Source organism: Tachysurus fulvidraco, chromosome 4, assembly GCF_022655615.1.
Source record: "Tachysurus fulvidraco isolate hzauxx_2018 chromosome 4, HZAU_PFXX_2.0, whole genome shotgun sequence".
Lineage (NCBI taxonomy): Eukaryota > Metazoa > Chordata > Actinopteri > Siluriformes > Bagridae > Tachysurus > Tachysurus fulvidraco.
The window spans coordinates 2546141-2554935 of record NC_062521.1 but is presented as its reverse complement, the minus strand read 5'-3'; the positions used below and the strand labels follow the sequence as shown (position 1 = coordinate 2554935).

The window sequence follows — 8795 nt, the reverse complement described above, 5'->3', positions numbered from 1 at the left end:
GTTTGTAATCCATTTATTTATTACTATTACTACTGTTATTATTATTTATTTGTTTGTAATCCATTTATTATTATTATTATTATTATTATTATTATTATTATTATTATTATTTATTGTTTATTTATGTATTTATGATTTGTTTGTTTGTTTGCAGTGCATTTATTTATTTACTTACTTATTATCTAAATATTTGTTTTGTTATTATTTTATGGATTTCTTTATCATTTATTTGTTTGCACCATTATGTTTTTTTTTAATCATATGCATTTACTTGTTAAATTCAACTCTGTTAATTTCCTTTAGGGTGATGTGCAGTACCTGATTTTATTATACCTGACTCATTCATTCATTCATTCATTCATTCATTTATTTATTTATTTGTTTGTTTGTTTGTTTGTTTGTTTGTTTATCTGTGCTCCCTTTTCCCCCTGTATGCAAATTTATTTCTTTATTTCTTTATTGGTTTAATGATAACGTTTATAACGTACAATTCATTAAAGACATTTTTAAATTATTATTCCTTTCTTCTAATTCCTTTTGTTCTTTTCTCCTAATAAGAGCAACAATTAACAGGATCACACAAGGAAAGGACTAATAATAGTAATTAAAAAAAATTATATCAAATTTATTAAAAGTTTTAGTTTTGGTTATTGTGTAGTTTTTTTATTGACTAATTATTGATTACTTAGTGATATGGAAATGAATAATATTCTGCTTTACAATTTATCTAAAATAAAATAATATAAAGAATTTAACTACATCCTTAATACATTTATTGTAGCAATGTCAAGAACTTATTTATTTATTTAAAAATAATAAAATTCCTTCCTGACTACATTATAATTCTTATTACTTCTAATAATAAGTATTACTATTTAAAATTGAACCTGTTCATTGAGTTCTACTTCTCCATCCCTGCCCAGCCCCTTTTATCCTCTTCGTCCAATCAGCTCTCAGCTCCTCTCACACACCTGCCTCCCGTTAAGTCCTCATTATAGACTTGTTTCCCAAGTTTAGCAGTGAGTTTGTTTTCTCCTGCACCAAAAACTTGGAAATCTTGGATTTAGATAAGCTTCAAAAAGTGGAATCATAGAAGTTCCTGGAGCTCCAAAGCTGAAGGATGAGCAGCAGAAGTTTCGGCACTGAGACATCATGGCATCTACACCATGTTGAGCATCACATCAGCAGGTAGGAGCTGCTCTGTTATACAAGCTTGCTGTCTATCACTCTCAGAGTCTCTGTTCACTCCATACACAGTTTCTCTTTAAACAAACAATCTCAAGCTCTGCTCATCATCTACTTCCCTACTCTTTGTGCTGTGCTGTGCTTTGTTGTGTCTTCACGTTTTTTATGGAAGTTCTCCTTTTTTCAAATGACAATGAAAAATCTGAAAGCTGCAAATCTGTAAGAAATCACAAATGTTGAGTCCAGTTGGAGATTTGCTATATTTATTTATTTATTTATTTATTTATTTATTTATTTATTTATTTATTTATTCATTCACTCGTTTATTTATTTATTTGTTTATTTTTCTACAGTCAAGTGATAATGGATTGACAGAGGGGTGGTTTTTATTTGTTGGATTCAAAATATTTTTTAAAAAAATGGCGAAAGAAATCTTGCTGGAAATTAATTTCTTAGCTTTTACATTGAAAGTTATTTAGACTCTGTTATATTGTTCTAATTCAGGTTAGAAATTCATGACCGTGCATCAGATTCTATAGGTACCAAATCGCCTGCAGCAGGTACCGAATCGCCTGCAGCAGGTACCGAATCGTTTGCAGCAGGTACCGAATCGCCTGCAGCAGGTACCGAATCGTTTGCAGCAGGTACCGAATCGCCTGCAGCAGGTACCGAATCGCCTGCAGCAGGTACCGAATCGCCTGCAGCAGGTACCGAATCGCCTGCAGCAGGTACCGAATCGCCTGCAGCAGGTACCGAATCGTTTGCAGCAGGTACCGAATCGTTTGCAGCAGGTACCGAATCGTTTGCAGCAGGTACGGAATCGTTTGCAGCAGGTACGGAATCGCCTGCAGAAGGTACCGAATCGTTTGCAGCAGGTATCGAATCGCCTGAAGAAGGTACCGAATCGCCTGCAGCAGGTACCGAATCGCCTGCAGCAGGTACCGAATCGCCTGCAGCAGGTACCGAATCGCCTGCAGCAGGTACCGAATCGTTTGCAGCAAGAACTGTAACAGTACAGTACATATTGTATTATGTGTCATTTGTGTTATTTCATATGAGCGGTAACGAAACGGTCGACTGATCCCATCTCAACATAAACATTTTTATTTCCCTTCATTTCCTTCTTAAAACATTCATGCTGAGTCCAAACACTCACTGAGAACTCAGCACTCCCTGTCGTTGTACTTGATATCCAGGCTATAAAAAGGATTTGTGATTCACAGTACGACAAAACAAGTGTTACGTGGCCGAGACTAAATTATCTGTGAACAGACGAGTCGTGACAGTGTGATTTGGGTTTTATAGAGCACCATGTGTTTGACTGATGTAATGTTGCTAATCAAATTATCAAATGGTGTGCTTCTGACCACATGGGGTTTGCAGGAGGTGGCTGTCTCCTTGTGTGTGTGCGTGTGTGTGTGTGTGTGTGTGTGTGTGTGTGTGGATTGTTTGGTATAGAGCTTTTAATTAGAGCCTTTTTCATATCATTCTGTGGTGGGTTTGTCTTCGGGCGTGGTTTGTTAGTGGCATGTCTGTGTCTCCTGTGTGTGTGTGTGTGTGTGTGTGTGTGTGTGTGTGTGTCCATGCCTCATCTAATGAGCATGTGACATTGCCTTGAAGCCAGACTAAGACCGGGGGGAAAAAAAAAGTGTGGGACTTGCTCATTATTTACTTCAGTATGGAGCCCAGATTCAGATTAATATGTTTTCCTTCACAAAACCGAATGTTCCGTCACTCCGGCGTCCTTGAAATGAACGTGCTCCAGGACAACAAAAAAGAGAGAGAGAGAGAGAGAGAGAGAGAGAGAGAGAGAGAGAGAGAGAGAGAGAGAGAGGGAGAGAAGGTGTGAGATTGTTAGAAGAGGTGAGGTGTGGTCCGTGTGGAAAACAGCAGGATTAGTGAACAGACAGAGATTGCAGAAGACAGCGTGGAGATAATTGAACACATTCATAATGCATTAGCTTCAGAAGCAGAAGGTAAAAACTTGGACAATTTTTATAAAGTCTTCTTTTCAGCAGCAAAACAAATCTGGACCAGCTGTGAGAACGCATTAGGTACTGAATCGAGTGCAGTAAGGACGCTCACAGTACATACTGATTTATGGGCATTATGATGTTGTATTATTTCATGAACGAAACCGTCCACTGATCTCGTCTCATCATAAACAAATGTTCTCCACTCTTTCCTGAGTCCTAGCATTCACTGAGAACTGAACACTCACTGTCGTCGTACCTAAGATGTACTCCTGAAGCTATATTACCTCATTCAAAGGGAAATTGGGGCGTCGTTATCTGGCTACGGAGCATCCAGGTGAGCGATTGTATACTGATAACCGTTTTTCATGAAGAAATGAACTATGAAATGTTTTATAATAAGTGGGAAGGAAGGTAATGTGGTGCTCTAGGAGCAGCAGGAGGATATGATTGACATGCAGGTATCTACGGTTCATGGTGTGGAAGCAACCCAGACGATGGAAGCAGACGAACCGACGCAACTAACTATAAACAGACCGGCTTGTCCTTAAGCTCCGCCCCCCGGATGCATGCTGATTAGCATAAAACCCTGAATTCACATTTTTAAATTATTAAGAACTCAAAGCCAGTACAAAACTTTCCAAGAGTGAGGGAGCGGGACTTCCGGTGGAGTCCGTTCATATCAGATATATATAACACCTAATGTACACTGTAACCGTCAATCATCATGGAAACGACTCCTGTGCAAAGCGCTTGCTCGTTCTGCCTGAGGGTTTAAAATGGGAAGGTTTAAAATCGGGATGTCTGGCATCCTCAGCCTCATGACAATCGTTTCCTCAATGCAGCAAGCAATTTACTTTTGACTTTTTTGTCATTGCTCTGGAAAGGCCATTTTATCGACAGGCCGGTGTAGGAGTGCCACTCGGTAACGTACTAGGCCCGTTTTCAAGCTGTCAATTAGAGTCAGAGAGCCGATTCGCCGCAATTCTATCCCCATCACAGACCCTACAGGAGGAAACGTGCTACACATCACTACGCTGCTGCTAACGGCACCGATGCTTTGCTCTGATTGTTGTTGTTGTTGTCGAGTCAGGACTGGAATAGCTTTTTAATATCGGAGCTCTTGTATAATAGAAAAAAAACCCTGAAGTTTCTACAGATGTGGTGCTGAATGAGAGAGAGAGAGAGAGAGAGAGAGAGAGAGAGAGAGAGCATTGTGGAAGAAAATGTTAAAGCAGAGGATGGACTGTGGATCAAATGGTTTCATCCAGCTGACTTCTCGGCTCTCATCAGTATTTATGTTTATTTAAAGCTTGTTATAATTCATTTTAATAATTAAATAATGATCGTTTCTTAGTTAAATTGAAAATCGTTGAACATTCCCTGTGGCAGAAGTTTGAAAATTGCTGAAGGTTATAAGCAAGTCACCTTGTTACTAAACCTGTTTTTTTTTTTTTTTTCTTATGAAATTGTTCTAATTTAAATAAGAAATTTGGTATTCACAAAAAAAATTGTCTAAAATTTCTATACAAGGAAACTGGCGACAAGTTTATAAAAACAGTCCTTTTATTATATTTCGGAAAGAACGTAATCCAAAACCAAATCAGCACAAAGCTTGTGAACGTCTGGTGTAGCTGAGCTGCGTTAATGAAACGTTTTTGAAAAACATTTTTTTAAGATCCGCAATTTCGTTGTTTCTGAAATTCCGCTGTAAAAATTGAGAGCAAAAAAAAATTTTTTTTTAATTACTAGAAAAAAGATCCATTTGTCCCAATGATTTTCCACATCCTTTTTTTTTTGGCTTTCTGTAACAATCTACTGCATACGTGAACGGAGGAAGTGTGTAGGGGTAGGGATGCGGAGCCGATCCTGACCTCCCTGGGGCCTTTAGCTAGTCAGATAGAGACTAGAGACACAATCACATCAACTTAACTTTAGTTATTTGCTCTTATTTTTTCTCTTTTCATGGCCAGATGGATAGCTCCGCTTCATATTGTCATCTACACACTAAACATTAACACGCGCTGTAAAATGAGGCAGGGGGAGGCGGGGTCTTGCGTGATTTGCGGGGCCCTACGCAACTTGCGTATTGAGCGTACAGTACAGGGCAGATCGGCTCTGTAGGGATGTGTTGTTCAATGGAGCAACTAAATAAAGCAGAGATTCTTAAATTGAGGTTCATGGAGAATAAAACAGTCCTTGAAATGGTTTTATTTATTTATTTATTTTTACAATGTTTGAAAGTGTTGGTTTATTCTCGACTTCTAGTTTTTAGCTTGTTTAACCGATTATTTGACTTGAATGAATTTGATTCCAACCTTGATAACTAAAAAAGCAAATTTAGGAATAAATTGTTTTCCAAATCTGGCAGTTTGCCGTTACGCAATAATTTCCCTTTTTCTCGTTTGCAAGATCGATTTTTAAAATGAATAAATAAATAAACAAAACTCCGTACAAGAGCGATCACGTAGGTCTAGAAAAACATCATCTTTCAAACGGATGGAAGCGTGAGGAGGAATCCCTGAAGTGCAGAAGGTTGCGACGAGACGACGAATGTGTGTTAAAGGCAAGTTTGTAATGCAGGGCGTCTCTCTAACGGCTGAGATTTACGATCTCTCGATCGGTAGCAGTCTGGGTAATGCCCTCTGAGCCATGAATCATGTCTGAATGAGAATTTGCAGCATCACAAAATAGATCCTTAGTATGGAGAATAAACCCGATTCAGGGGGCTGTGCATCTATTCGCATAAAAGCCTGCAAAAGTTTCCTAAGTAGCTGCTTTTTTTTCCCTGTTGGAAAATGATAATGGACGTTTTTTTGTGAACTTATTCCTGAAGGATCTTGACGGATCAAAGAGGGTTTGCACTCATCCGTTCGGGCGCCATATGAAAGGCCATTTACTCGATTTAATTTTTTTTTTTAATAAGAGACAAAGCAAGTGAGAAGCGAAAAAAGGGAAGTGCAAAGAGACTGGGGGGGGGGGGTCTATTTGTAGTTCTTTTCAATCCATAATGCAGGAGCTGTGCGATGTGTGGAGTCGTGTTCGTGTTGTTGCGCGCTAATGGCAGCTCCCTTTTCGTCAGCAGGATCGTAAACACTCTGCTCGCTCAGCTTGTAGACGAAGCAATGAGAGATAGATGGAAACGGCAGACTGGGAAAACCCATCAGACGTCACTCCAGCTGAACCTTGGCAGCCATCAGCAATATTTTCAACATATTTTTTTTTGTTTGTTTTCAATAAAAAGATTGACTAAAGTCTTGCTAGCTAAGCGTAATAAAATAAAAGTGAAGTTAACAAGTATTTATAGAATTTATATAAAATAAATTATATAAAATATTTACTATATCCTATATTTGTTCTTTTTTTTGTTGTTTTTTTTTTGTTGGTGTATTTTTTAAAAATTCAGATTCGTTAATGTTTCTTGTTATTTCTTCCTTTTTATCTTGATTCGTAACGTTTCAAAACAAGAAACATCTCAAATCAAGCTCAAAAAATACAGATGTTTGACATGAATGCCAGGGGAAAGTGGGCGTGGTTATCCTCTCAATAACTTGTTGTGGCTGTGGTGTGTTAATTGGAGGAAGCGTGCGTAAGGTTTAACCTTTAACCTTCACTGATTGGCTGATTAGCTCTTGTGTGGTCAGCTAGCATCGGGGAAATGGGGTATGTGGAATTACTGAAGGTCTCGCAGTAGTTATAATTCACACATTAAGCCTTGGGTTAGGGTTAAGGGTTAGGGTTAAGGGTTAGGGTTAGGGTTAGAGTTAGGGTTAAGGGTTAGGGTTAGGGTTAGAGTTAGTTTGTACATTTTTCTTCTGAATGAATTCACGAGCTCACCTTGTTTCTTCACTCTGCTCTGCCTTGCCGCTTCATCACCTATCTCATGACCGGAGTTGGAAGACTCTGAGGCGTTTGGCTTCGCTCATCGTCGCTAAACAATTTGGCGAAATCGCAGCGCATTACGGCTCTGAATATTCAAACTTAATCACGCCGCCAAACAGGACGCGTCTTGGCACGACGTGTAGCGTGTCTTTTGTAATGATTTGCAGTCAATTAACCAATTTGCTTTCACCATGTGTCATCAGATTCTCACCACATCTGTCAATTTGAAGTCGATGGGTGATTATTATTTCATTCATTTATTTATTTTTTTGAAAAATATATTTATTTACTTTCTCAGAGCAGGCCGTAGCAGCAGGCGGTGCTGTTAGCTTTCCGCTCCATCGCTCGCAGCAAGAAAGACGTTAAAAGCAATCTGAGGTGGGAGATAAAAGAAGAGCCATGGCAACCGGCTGAGCGCGTATCTCTCCACCGCAGTGACAACAGCATACGTGTCGCGATAACCCGATATCGGCTCGATCGATATCGATCGGTATAAATCACATCCGGTTACTCGTGCTCAGAACTTAACATATCTACAAACAGGAAGTAGGAACATAAGGCTAATTCCTGTTATAATGTCCTGGAGAGATGCTGAAGAAACGTTTTGAAATGCAGCACGTTATCGCTTTTATCCACCGGTACTTTAAGCAAGAAACGTACATCAACATCATCAGGAACATTTCAGACATTTCAGCTAGCAAGCGTGTGTTGATTTTTTTTTTTTTTTGTCCATTCCCATAAAAAGAGCCTTTGTCATGTCTTTTATCAGGTTGTAGCCAACGTTCTGAACTTAGGAGTGGAATTTTACACAGCGAACTCGGGCAATAGAAGGACGACTCAGGAAATAATGTGAATATAAATAATGTCTTTTCATACAGAGGTTGATGGGAGGTCCAGTGGGATTGTGTAACCAGGAGTTCCTGAGGAACCGGCAGTTCGACGTCATTTCTGAGTTCATTACAGACTTGACACTAATTCTTTAATGCCGAAGTCTTCAAATGTTCACTGATGAAGATCCGAGCACAAAACTGACCAAAGTCAAGCCAAGTGACTCTCCGAGTGGTTCATCCACAGTAATCACATGGGTCCTGCGCCGTACATGCAGATCTACCACCAGCAGGGTGCAGCACCCAGTACTGGTTCGACCCCCAGTGGAACCAGTAGGGGCAAGTCGTGGCCTAATGGTTAGAGAGTCTGACTCGTAATCCTAAGGTTGTGGGTTTGAGTCTCGGGCCGGCCAGGACTGCATAAATGGCTGTCCACTGCTCTGTGTGTGTGTTCACGGTGTGTATGTGTGTGTTCACTGTGTGTGTGCACTTTGGATGGGTTAAATGCAGGGAACGAATTCTGAGTATGGGTCACCGTACTTAGCCATACGTCACGTCACTTCATCATCACTTCGTCACCAAGCGACGAGACTCCGACCAGGCGTAGAAATGGAACTTGTTTCTTTGAGGTTTTGAATCTGAGATTTCATCAAAACTTTATCAAAGCGAGTCGTTATGTCTGTGTTGTGATGCGTTTCAGACTGTTTTATCAGCAGCAGGTGAACAGGCCTTCAGTCAGAAGCCAGACACGTCTCAGTACTTGTGGAAGATGTGCTACTGTACTGTCTTTTATTGGGAAGAAGGAAACCTTGTTATCTGGTGACTTGGTGTAAGCGCTGTTACAGACATGTTCTTATTCCAGCGTGTGAAAGAACAACACTAACAGGTTTAGATTTCACCGCTCGTCTGTCTACGAGACTCGGAGGTA

General features: G+C 39.7%; 1 long non-coding RNA gene across 1 annotated transcript; it reads left to right on the top strand.

The window, feature by feature from the left end:
• Positions 1–928: 928 nt before the first annotated feature.
• On the top strand, positions 929–6466 carry LOC125141118. The gene is made up of 3 exons (XR_007140492.1): positions 929–1188; positions 3382–3495; positions 6244–6466. It is a non-coding gene; the product is annotated as an uncharacterized LOC125141118 (long non-coding RNA).
• Positions 6467–8795: the final 2329 nt, after the last annotated feature.